The 12,949-nt window shown below is 37.4% G+C and overlaps 1 long non-coding RNA gene across 4 annotated transcripts in view; it reads left to right on the top strand.

Moving 5' to 3' along the window:
• Positions 1-12,682, top strand: part of LOC138924145 (uncharacterized) — a 116,112-nt gene extending 103,430 nt beyond the window's left edge. For 2 of the 4 annotated variants that reach the window (XR_011438860.1, XR_011438861.1), the window contains 4 exons: positions 7,102-7,288; positions 8,169-8,263; positions 8,369-8,497; positions 11,189-12,438. This is a non-coding gene — a long non-coding RNA (uncharacterized lncRNA). Of the gene's footprint in view, positions 1-7,101; positions 7,308-8,168; positions 8,264-8,368; positions 8,498-11,188 lie in introns of all 4 variants that reach the window. The other 2 variants (XR_011438857.1, XR_011438858.1) reach the window with 2 other exon arrangements.
• Positions 12,683-12,949: the final 267 nt, after the last annotated feature.

Below are 12,949 nucleotides of genomic sequence, written 5' to 3'. Positions count from 1 at the left end.
TTTAAGCATTGTTGCACTTAAATGGCTTTTGTTTCCCTCCTTCTTAGTTCAGTCCTGAGAAAGAGACACTGGACTGGTTGGTGGGCTACTTAGAGCAAAGGCCCCAGAGGCTATGCACGGACTATGTTTCCTCTAAAAAGCTGCAAAGCGCCTGCCTTGAGAAGCATTGACAGCCAAGTACACAGTGTTTATAGGTGTAACATCTTTCCTAGGAGATAATGCATGTGGGGTTTTTTCTTTCAGTATTTGTACTGCAGATATTGCTTATGTTATCGAAAGTTTATATTTTATCCCTGGTTGCAGAAGTATTACAAATTACCAAACCTACACAGCCATGTTGCCTGAAGTTAAGATTATCCATTGCTGAGGTTTAAGTAGGTGTTTGCCTAAGAGCAGCATTCTCCATAGAAAAGAAGTTTTCAAAAGGAAAGCAGAAACAGTTGGATTTTCAATCTATTACCGTTGAAATTGCACTTCTCTTTGTTAATGATTGAATAAATCAGAATTTCAGCGGTGTATTCTCAGCATTTTCTCCTATTTATTCCATCTGTTATGGGAAAGCACCAGCATCTTGAGAAACAACCCACTTTATAGTCAAAAGTATAGTCTGCAAATTTAAGCTGTTTATTGTGGGATAAAAATAACCATAAAACAAACAAGCTCTCCTTGAATATCTGCGCCCCTGATTGGAGAGCTCTTCCATACCCTTGAAGGGTTTTGGCTATAAAACACGCTGAAAAACAATTTCTCACAGTCCTCACTCACATGTAGGAGGCTGTTTCTCTCTTTCTGATTAACTTGACTACAGGTTTGCCTGGGGATTGAATAAACTAGCTAGCTTCCGAAACCCCTTTCAGGGAGAAAAGCTCTCCACTGTCTTTTGTAGCTTTCAGTCCTAGCCCTTGACAGCCAGGTAGAGGGTTTACTTGGCTGGAACTGAACGCAGAAATAAAACCCCGAAGAACATGAAGGCTTCCTGTGGAAGTGCTGGGAAATACGATTCTGGACCATTCCTCCTGGATCATGTTTTCCCTCCCTGTTACAAGCCGTTTATTTTTATAACACCTTTAATGAAAGTGACCTATAGAAAGGGTTTTATCTGGGCTGTGGTGAACTAAGGAAAGAAAAAGGAACCTGAAATTATAGTGGTTTAAGTAACTATTAAGTAAATAAGAGGAATAAGAGAAATATATTTTCACAAGAAAAGTTATTAAGAAAAAACTATTCTCAGTAAAATGGTGTAATGCATGAGAGGAAGACTATCTAATTGGGTACTCTTTCCAACTATAATTCATTCAACAAATATGCGTTCAGCCCCAAGTCACCCGTGAGCTTAACTTCTATCTTTGTCTTTTCAGCCTCCAAATACTACCAGTGCTATAAATATCTGTGCTTTGAAGTTTACATTTTTGTAACTTAATAAATTCCATTGACCTATGTTAAATATTTTCCCCAAATTTACAATAATTAAACATGTTAGTATTTTGAATGACAGAGAGGCTGGCATAACAAATTCTTTTCTTTCTTATATTTATCTGATACTAGAGCTTGAGGGAGATTTCTAAGTTTTCCTTCCAAACACGTTTGTAGATTATTTCCTTGCTTGGCGAGGCAATGGAATTTACCATCACTTGGGAAAATTCTGAAGTCAAGCTGTGAAATTGAACAAAATTTTCATCATCAAAAATTGAGTTTGAAAAACATGTGTTTCCCGTTTGGTAACGGGAGGATGCAAGGTAGATAGGAAGCAGGATTGAAGAGTTTAAGCCTTCGTTATTCTTTCCTGTGTAACTCTTCGGCAGCAAGGAAAAGAAAGGAGAGGAGTGCCAGCTGCAAGGCCCAAAGCAAAGTCTTGATGAGAGTTAGTGATAGAACTCAGAGAAGCAAACCAGGTGTCCACCCCCTTGATCTTAACACACAACATTTGTATACACAACAGAAAAGGAACGACAAGCCAAGAAAGGACAGCTCACTGGGGAAAATGGAGACTGAAAGTTAGGAATCTTAAGAGGCTGCTGAGCCTTGTGGTGTGTTCCTACGGGTGTGCTGAACAATAAGTCCAAGATCATATTTTCATAAAGAAAATAGCATAATTGGCTATTTCCTTAAGTCACGTAAGACCAGCCCAAAGGATGCATTTTCGGGAATAGCAATAGCTTAAGTTTTTATAGCTCTTTATATTATCTTGTTTGATCTTATCTGATCCACACAACAATCTGTAAGATAGGTTACAATTACTCAAGAAGAACTTCATGCTCTGAGAGTTTAAATCATTTTCCCGTGGGCCAGAATTAGGCTGGCAGTCTGTCGCTATAATTTTTCTACGCCAATAAACCAAGGAGATTTACACTAAAAAGTAAAATGCCCCAGCCCTATTATTCTCAAAGAAGATAAATAAGAAAGAGTTAACTAGCTTGCAATGAAGGAAGCGTCTTTGGTAAGAATCAATACTATAAACTTAAACTATGTAATATAGAGAAAATTAATATAAGCATTCTTTCTAGCACTCATGCCCTTCGGGGTCAGTTCAGCGGTCCTTGTTATATAAATATACAATAATTTTCATGACTATCCTTTCCTCCTGGGCGCCACATTTACACTGTAGATCTTAAACTAGTGTGAGAGAGAAAATCGACAATATCACCGTCATTACCATAAAAAACATTTAGCAAGGCCCAATTTGTGCACCTGTTGTCGTTTTGCAAAGTGGGTTACCAGACGTGTTTCTCGTCCGCTGGGATTTTAAAGACAAAGGAAGGCAACCTAAAGGACATACAGACAACTGAACAAGCAATGAGACTTGTACATGGGCACATATGTGCCAGCTCCTATTTGCATATGGAAATGTCGACTTTGTAGATTCAAGTTAATGATGTTTCGCTTTTGTCAATCCATTATGAGTTGTCAGCTACTAAAATCTGGCCCCAAGTGGTGTCTTAGCGCAGCGACTTGCCTGATCCTGCTGTTCTGTAGTGTAGGTTAACATCTCAATGCTCCTATTAAGCTTCAGGGAATTCTTAGCTTGTATAGACCGAGCATTCAGGGTCACTGATGTTTCCAGAAACAGCTCTGCCAAACATTAATTTTTTCTTAAATTTGTAAAAATTTAGTTTAACAACTAGTATGCCAAACCATCTACTGGCCTCTTCTCATAAGATGGAGTTTAAAGAAACGTTGTGAATTGGAAACGAAGCTTAAAATAATTTCTACTTCGAACTCTGATAGACGACTTCAGACAAAATATCGCTTCCCTATTTTTCAGTTTTTAGTACTATGAGAAGCCTTATCCCAACCTTAGGAATCCTCAAGTCATATTAAAAATGTGTTATGCTTCATGGCATCATTTGATGCATAAATAGAGATGGAAGTAGGAAAACAGGTAGATTATCAATCTTCACCTTGTGCAGGAGCTAATCACTTTTTTCTAATATGGTACCTATTCAAAACAATGGACTAGGTGCTACACAGACATGACCTCATGAATGTTTGTTCCCACCATCCTGACGAGGAAACTCTACATAAATTGACAAATGCCATACAATGAGTAAGAGTTCAAGACAGTATCACAAAATACAATTTATCTGAATCCAAAGCCAATATATTTCATCTCTACCTATCTGTCCATTAAATATAATAATTCTAAAAGGATGCATCTTTAAAATTTTTTTGATTTTATTTTCCTTGTTTTCAACTTCTTTCCCTCAAAAGAAGGTGTGCCTCCACGGGGAGGCATTGAATATCGGGTACCATAAGGACAGAGTACATTAACCACCCCTCCCTGAGCACTTCACATCCTCCCACCCTTGTCTCTTCCTCCAGTCTCTGCTGCACCATGCAGTTGCACATGGGCTCTGACCAGACTCACACTGCGAGCCTGACAGTGTCTTGCTTAGACCCCGTGAGGCCCTGCTAACACTGCAGTGTGGTTGTTCCCCTGTGCCAGTCACACATGTGGAACTGGGTAGTGTGGGGAGGTTCACGCCCATGAGGTCACACTTAACAATTGGAGAAGAGGAGCCAATTGCAAAAAATCATCTCCCTTTTATTTTCCAAGTGAACAACTCTGAGATATATTTCATAAGTCCCCTTAGAAAATCTGGCAGGATGGAATACCATTTATCGATGGTGGTGGCCAATCCATTAATCCTTGGCTTGACTTTCCCTTCTTCCCCGTTCCATTCCACTGTCTCTCACTCCTGATCCTTGGGATCATGTCCCTAATAAATAATCTGCATGCAAGCTCTTTTCTCAAGTCCTTCGTTTGGTATAATCCCAGCTAAGACACAGGTATTGTGTTTTATCTATTATTAGATGTCCGTCTCCTAATATTATGTCTGACAGACCATATATAGAATCATGATAGAACTGAAATTTGGCGTTCTTTTGTTGTGGTGGTTGTTGTTGTTTTTATGTTGCCTAACAAGAGCTTGAGTTAAAGGGAGTTAAGAAATTATTTTTTCACAGTTAAGAAACTATGATGATGCTTAGTTGTTGCCATGGATGTGTTGCCTTGGAGGCTGGGAAAATTGGACTGGGTAGAATCCATTACGGCCGTTTCTAGGGGTGTTAAGTAGATACACACAACCAGAAAAATTAACTTCTAATTCTATTGGAACTAAGATCAATGTAACCAGCACTATTGTTTTCTAACTGTAAAAGTCTAATCCCTATTACTGAAATTTGTAATACAATTTCTATCAATCCTTCTTTTTCCCCCTAATGCTAAGTGAACTCTGTAGTAAATTCCTTTGCTTTTTCTGATATGGATAATTATTTTTGAGTAACTGGATAGCTCATATTCTAAATTGAAATAAGCCCAGTTTATTGGTCCATGTCCAATTTGTCATCAGATAGATATCAGTCTTTAAAAATAGAATCATAATTAGGATTAATTAAAACAATTTAAGAAGATCTTGTAAGGCAAGCCAAACACTGAAGAGCCGTTGAAATTGAACCCTTTCTCCCTGTTACTTCCTGATCAATGTTTCAATGCCTGTGGGCTTTCTGGCAATAATGTGTTCTTGGTGTCAAGGATTACAACTGGGCTCCCTTCAAGAGCAATAAATCCACGTAAAAATATGTAAATGTGTTTCACTTACCATTGACCTGGAGGTGAAAAGTTCTATATCAAATCGCTAACAGCCCGAGATACCCATTCTCCTATTCTGATACTAATTAAAACGAGCTGAGAAATGAACTATGTAAGACTATTAATTTATAGTACAGTAAAAAAGTAAGGAAAATTGGCTAAGTGGCAATTGCCACACAAAACTGCAACTGCAGGAAAGCAAGAAGAGAAACTTTTATTTTTCTTCTAAATAGTACATATTTTTCTGTATTGATCCCTCTTTTTTTTAAAATCCTCATCGCCAAAATCTAAGAACTTATCACCTTAAATTGATCTTTTGTAAAAGCCTTCTAATTGGATTCCCTGAGCCCTGGAATTTATTTCATGTGTCTTTACACTGATAGAATACCCATCTTAAATGTGTAGCACAAGGCACTGCCAGGTCTCTAAACTGACAGTGATCCACCATGGCCCAGAGTAGAAAATTCAAACTTTTTTATCCAAGAACTCTTTTAACCTTGTCAAATGTCTATTCCATAACTAATATGACTGCTAGGAGAAGCAAATAAAATACTTTACTAACAATCAATGACTTCTAAATGAATTGTGTCTTAATGGACAATCTCATTTCCGTTTATTTTCGCAGTCTACAGGAAATTCTGAGGCCAGGAAACACCTTTTTTTGGTGTTTTTTTACATACACTGGGAAACCAAACAATATTTTATTAATTGAAGGGGGAATTATATTTCAGGGTATTTAGATGCTGTCCCACTATCTTGCCTTTCATACGCAATGGATTTGATGAATAAATTAACACATTTCAGAGACGGTCCCTGAAAATCTACAGTAACCAGGATAATATGGGCAAACTAAGGATTGAATCCCATCTCTGACTCAAGGCCATGCATATGGTTGTGCAGGTGGTACACTACAAAACTCTAGGAGCCTCAGCCACATGATCATCAACATGAGTGATGGCCCCTGCCCCCAGGAGAGGTGCAGGACAACACTTGCCCAGAAATTCTTGTCAGCCCCACTGACCTTCACTAACCTTGTAGATTTGGACAAGCTCCTTAACCTCTTCAGTTATGAATAGTGGACAGGGTGCCTCCTTAAAGAATTGTCAAGGATAAAATCAAATTTTATTCCTTCCCAACACTTTGCAATTATGGATTTGGATAGAATCTGACTTCCCCACTAGAATATACACCCTTCATGAGTGTAGGCAGTATGTCTATTTTTGCTTATTAGAATAGTACCTTGTTTTTGTTATGTGCCAGCTCTCAAAAAAGTATTTGGTAAAGAATGAACAAATTAATGTATAAATTAATTGGCGCAAAGTACCCGGCACATAACTGGAGGTAAAGAAACACTGTAGGCTTCTCTCATCGCTTTTCTGTTATTTATTGAAGATGAAAAGAGTCTAGGTAGAGATCAACAGCACTGAAAATGTTTTCCACTTTTTTTGGCATTCTGGGAAAATAGGAAGACAGGATTAAATATCTGAAAGATCGAAACAAGATGCACTAAGTCTTGAAAACATTGTCTTTGGAACTGATTGGATTTGATTTTGAGACCATGCTCTTAACAGTGTAACTGAGCTAGTCTGAATTCTATTGTAATTAATAGCACCTGTAGTTGTTACCTATCTTACAGGTTGATGTAAAGATAAATACATCTTGCCACTGTGGCAGAGGTTTGCAAACTGTGACCCCAAAAAACTCCAAGGCCTTGTAAGCTGAATCAAGGAATTGTATCACTAATATTTTAAAAGACTTCTATTTCCCCCACTTTGCCAAAAAAACAAGGCAAGGCAAAATACAACAGAAAAACATCACTAACACGTACACACTAATAGAATTTTTATATTTTTCCTCTCAACTTTTTTTCTATATCTTTGGTGCTTTTTATTACTAAGCTATATAAATTCTAGGATGGTAACTAATGTATCATAAAATAATAAGTCTAGTTGCATAAAATCAGATATATTGATGTCTCATTTTACAACATAATAATTTGGATGTTTTTCTAGGTCTTCTGCCACCTGATCAAGTTGAGAAGCACTGCTCTACCAAAAATGAACCAAGTTTGCAATTGCCGTTACACATGTCCTTTACTTTTAATATGTGACTAGCCTGGATACTCAGGAAGAGACTTCAGGAAGATTATCATTAGGTTGAAGAGACAATCCGCATAAGCAGAGACAAATAACTAACAGTGTAAGCTGTGATATTAAATGTGAGTGAAGGCAGAGAACAGTATTGGAAGTTGGCAGAACAAGACATCACTCTAGGCAGGGAGGCAGGAGAGGTGTGCTGAGGATGGGTTTAAGCTGTGTTCTTTAGCTTGTTACCAATTTAGAAGAGCAAGAGAAGGTAGTTCAGTTGGTGGGAACAGCAATAGCAAAAAAAAAAGCTCAGAAGATGAGCGTTTAAGCATATTTTCAAGATGGTGGGTTGTTAATTTATGAAGAGCCATTACATACCAAACTCAATGGAAAGCATACTGGTAAATGGGGTTTGAGAAACCACTTCACAATTTTAAATTATTAAATATATTTTCTTCTGTTTAATACATTGCATATACAAATCATGAGCTCTTAGGGCACAAATTCTTAGTGATGGACATTACTCTTTTCCATTGTCTGATAATATCCAGAATTAGTCTGTTGTTTGCTTTGTGGCTCTTACTGACCAGATCCACAACTCAGCAGGAATCTCTAATTAAATTAAGCCAATTAGCATAACTTCTTCTCTGGGCAACAGTGATAGGTTTAGGAGAGAGACAGAGGACACAAGTCAAGCCAATTATGACAAAAAAAATTCCATGCATTTTGTGTGAGTTATCGAGGGAGCAGATTTTCTTTCTTGCTGGATGTAAACCAGCAAGCGTGTTGCCTTGAAGCTTGGCAACCATAGAGGAGAATGGGACTGATACTGAAGAAATAAGTCTAAGAGACAGGAAGAGACAAAAATGGGATGTGGTCAGACCATTTAAACACAGGATCAAGGTTTTCTGACACCAAATTTACTCCTGGACTGTGCAGTTATGTGAACTAAGAAATTTGTCCTACCTTTTTTTTCTCCTTTTTCTGAAAAGTCTTGTTCGACCCACCATCTTGAATCATCCGGAATCTTTCAGTTGCTGTTTGAAGGGCTTTTCTCTTTCCCAGGCTTATGTCATGTTTATACCAGGTAATATAGATTTTGGTGTATATAGATATTTTTTATTTTATTGCTGTATATTGCAAGTTTTGTGAAGGCAGTATCTTTTTGAATTTATTTTTCTCTGCTTAACAGCTAACATCATGTCTCAAAATGGTGTTCCACTGATAAATTTAGAATAGTATGGAGGCTAAAATTCAGGCTTTGAAAAGTGAAGATTATCGGTCGTTGTTCATCTTTTGCTACTTACCTGTGCATGTTTGGGTAAGTTATCTAACTTCTCTGAGCTTCAGTTTTTATCAATAAAATGAGAATAGTAGAGGCAACCTCATAAAGTTATTGTGAAAAGTAGATACAATGAATGCTTAGCACAGTCTGGTACAAGGTAGATTTTTTTCGCATTGTTAAATAAAATTTTACATAAGTGAATTAACAAATGGATGCATAAAAAAATATCTAAAAGTTAATAATGAGGAGAATGACTGCAGTCTCCATTAGATGAAAAACCTGAGAAACATGACCCAGTGTATCTCCTGATCTGAGTAATCAGATGGCAAAGACTTAAACAATTACTCAGGTAAGTGAAGCCAAGAAAAAGAGAACAAAATAACCAATAGTAAATTTACTTACTATAGTTTTATAAAATAATGTTACCGAGGAAAATATCTTAGGTAAATGCTGCTGACCTTTGAGGACGAGGAGGAAACTAGATCAGGAAATATTTAGAAAGATAATAGAATGTACAAGATGGTAGAACATTGCTTAAGAGGATTTTCAATTACTCTTAGACTGAAATAATGAGATTGTAAAAACAAGTACTTGTTGCTGGAGGTAGAATAGAGTTGCCTTTTTATACATTTATGGAGCAGTCGATAAGTTTAGAGGCTATTTTAGAGTAAGTCTTAAGAATGAAACTAACTATGATGAATTCGGCTGAACTGGGCAAACAGCTAGTGTTTAATGTTCATCATATCAGTTCTTGGAATCACCCTGAGCTAAAGAAGCCAAGCTTTAAGAAAGAGTTGAGATTTTTTAAAACTGGACTTTGAAGAGATATATAAGGCCAAAATGTGACTAAAATAAGTATCTGTCAACAAAATTCAACACTGGAAATGTGTAAAGTTTTAGGGATCACTGGAAACACTTATATCAGTATACTCTCCTACCAACCCTTTCCTCTTCTTGCATTTTGGTTTAAATTAAATGGAAGTTACACAATGGGGAGTCAATATTTTGTTGTTCCAAACATTGCATCACCTTGGGGGCACAATATTCATGTAATTCTAGTGGGAGATTCTTTTGAAGGGGAGTTGAGAATGGCTGGAAAAATGTTGAGACTGATCAAAAATAGTAACCTCCCAGTGCAATGTTGTCTTTCTAAGTGGAAGTCAAAAAATTTGAAAAACAGAGGCCCTTATTGAAGCTGACACTGTATGGCTTTAATTTACCTCTTAAGCCTGAGAGAATTCCTGCCTTAAAGCCATAAATGCACACAAGCTTTGTAAGAATGAAACATTTTAAAAGAGGAGTGTACTGTAGTCTGCAGGTCACATTCCAGGTGTCACCCAAGGTCAGTGACTCATTCTCCTCTCCCACCCAGCTATGTGTTACACTGCCAGATCTCCCATGGGTATTCTTGGAAAATAAGGATATGTAGAAATTAAAGTTTTTAGTTCCTGCAATAGCAATCGAGTCCCAGGGTACCACTTTCAAATGGCTTAAGGAATTCTACTAATTCTACATCGCATTCCAAAATATCTCTCATTCATTTGTTCATCTTTCCATTTATTCAATTCGTCAACAACTGTTTCTCGGGCAATTTCCATAGCCTAAAAACATTTATCACTCCTATCAGATTATACCTGAAATTCCACATAGAATCTCGGTGCTTTGAACCCTGTTTAATCTTCAATAGTCCTCCCTTGAAATGAAGTATCCGTGAAAGGGTGTCTTATTAGTAGACACTTGTTTTTCATAATAGCTAGTTCTGAGTGAGTGAGTGAAGAAGCAAATTCTTTCTTAGTCTATACTCAATCATAACTGCAGTGCATGGATTTTTGGATAAGACCTGATGATTGGCTGTTTGCATAGCAAGAAGATTGCTAAATGTTATTACTGCTCAAAGATGCTGAGATTCATGATTACTTGTAGGCTGGCTAAAGTCTCATATTTACAAAGGTGAAACAAACAAATGAGAAACCCAGCTCCTGTGATTAGTTAGACAAAGAATCTGCAAAAATAGATAGAAGATAGAGAAACATCAGGAGACAGAGAAGCAGAAGGGAGGATGCCAAATACAGCCTTGCTCACTTTAACATTTTACTTAGAGTTTGCTCCTAACAAGATCCTGAAGAATGAAAGCTTGTAAGAAGAAGAGAATAAGCAAAATACTTTCTAGGTGTCATTTCATTTCAATCCCATAACATCTCTGTGATGTTGGTGCCAATACAAGGTCCAGGGAAAATTTAATGGTGAAGACCTGGACCCAAAGTCCTTAAAATTTGATCCAGCCACCAATTGTCCACTTGGTTCCCAAAGGCTCTGTGGGCAAAGTTTACGACAAGCAAAGATATACGTTTTATTTATAGGTCGAGCATCTGCCCCGTATCTGTGTTTGGAACACTGCCTTTGTGATGGCTGAGCCATATAACATTCTTGAGGACCCATATCCCCTATTTAAGTCCTGGTCCTAATGCTGATGTTGTCTTGAGAATTCTGCTTCATGTATTCTTTATTTGGCTTCAATTTAGTTCCTGTTTTTGATAAATGGGTGGAGAGTGATCTCAAATTCCCACTGCTGACCTAGCCACATGAGCCACAGCAAACATAGAAGCAGAAACAAAAAGATGCTGTCTAGATCTATTATAAAGGCCTTAATTGTCTCATAAAAACTTCCCTCACCAGTATCATTGTGTGTGTTTTGAGAATTCTGTTTTGTCCTTGATTTCTTATCAGGGTGCCTCCTTGATCGGCAAGGGGCAGAGAAGGTAATGCCATTAGACTGCCAAGGAAGTGTGACACTCCCTGATCAGCGGATGAAAAACTGAGCCTCCAAGAAATGAAATACCTTGGCCAAAGTTACATAACTACCAGTTATTGTACCTTGGACTCTGGTCTGGCTGAGTCCTGAACTACACTACTTTATAGGAAGGCTATAGTGAGTATTGCTCGTGAGTTTAAAGGTGAGCTTCTAAAGTGTCTCAAGGAAAGAATAACAAGATTATCCCACAAAAGATGTTTATTTATAGCATTGTTCAGCATTCAAGAATGGAGAGAATCTTAATAGTTAGTAATCTGTGTAACAGCCAACGTTCGTTGTACTTATATGTTGTATCAGACACTGTGTAACAGCTTTACATGGGCTATGTCACTTTAATCTTGGAGGTGAAGTTTTATCGCTTCCCACCACATCTTACAGATAAAATTGAAGTTAGGAGGAAGACCCGAGGAACGTGTCTAAAGTCAAGCGAGTCAGGGCTGCCCCTGCTCAGGAGCTCTCCTGCGTTCAGTAGGCATTTTCAGTGAGCTTGCTACTGAATCCCCTACTAGTTGCCCAGCAGTATATGACATTAATAAAGCTCTCAAAAATTCCCACTAAATTAAGACCAAAGATCTAAATCAACAAAACCTCATCAACATTTTCTCTGAATTGTTCTACAAACTTTAGTCAAAGCATGAAGAGGGAATTTAATAATCAGATTTCCAAATATATATACAGAGCTCGTTTCAAGGCAAATTTAAGAACAAACTTCAATCAGTATTCTCCTATTTGCCAGCCCTACATAGCAGGCACTGTGCTATGAAATGAGAGAAACAATGGTGAACAAAGTCCATAATTTTATGAAGTTTTCTGAGAAATAAACAGTCAATAAGATTCAATACATGTGAAAGACATGAAAAAAATCATGTAATAAGCCATGGTAATTAAAAAGAATGAGATAAATCTATAACTATTGACATGGATATATTTCAAAAACATGTTGTTTACAATAAAATGGTATATTTCTGTAAATTTACAATGCATACACTGCAGTGCTGTACTATTGTTAATGGAATTTTTGTGTGTCTGTGCGTGTAAGAATTGAGTGGATTTGAAGTATGTAAATCAAACTCATGAGAGTAGTCATCTGAGGCCAGAGCCAGAGGCAAATAGGACTCCACACAGAAGAAAATACTAGAAGGAAATAAAATGAAATGTTAATTAATTCTTAGTTGTGGATGAATTTCTTATAGTCTTCCTTACCTTTCTGTGAGTATGTGGGTAAATTTTTCTAACTATTAAATCAGGAAACTGTAGCATATAACAGGAACACACAAAGGTGGCCCCTGCCTAAATGGGAAGGTTAGGGAAATCTCTGTCAAAAAAAAAAGTGATGTTTAAGTTGAGACTTAGAGGAGGATATCAATTTTTTGAACATAAAGAAATAAAATCTATTCCAGGTAAAGAAACAGAATGATCTCAGTGTGTTCAGGGAATTTCTCCCTCTCTGAATTGCTCTTACATCCCAGCCTAGGCTTAGAAATCGAAGAAATGATAGAAGAGAGGCAGCAAGGATTTGTGGGAAGTTGGCTTGAATCCATAGGAAAATTCCTCTTCAGCAACTTAAGAATCCTAGGAGTCCTTGCCACGTGGCCATGTTCTTGGCCACACTCACTACTAAGGTTGACCTTGGGGGTCTCTCTGCTGGATGTTGCAGGCATGAGCAGCGACTGTGA

The sequence above is a fragment of the Equus caballus genome, chromosome 5 (genome assembly GCF_041296265.1).
Source record: "Equus caballus isolate H_3958 breed thoroughbred chromosome 5, TB-T2T, whole genome shotgun sequence".
Taxonomy (NCBI): domain Eukaryota; kingdom Metazoa; phylum Chordata; class Mammalia; order Perissodactyla; family Equidae; genus Equus; species Equus caballus.
Note: the sequence above shows the minus strand (reverse complement) of the source record. Positions and strands in the feature narration are given on the sequence as shown.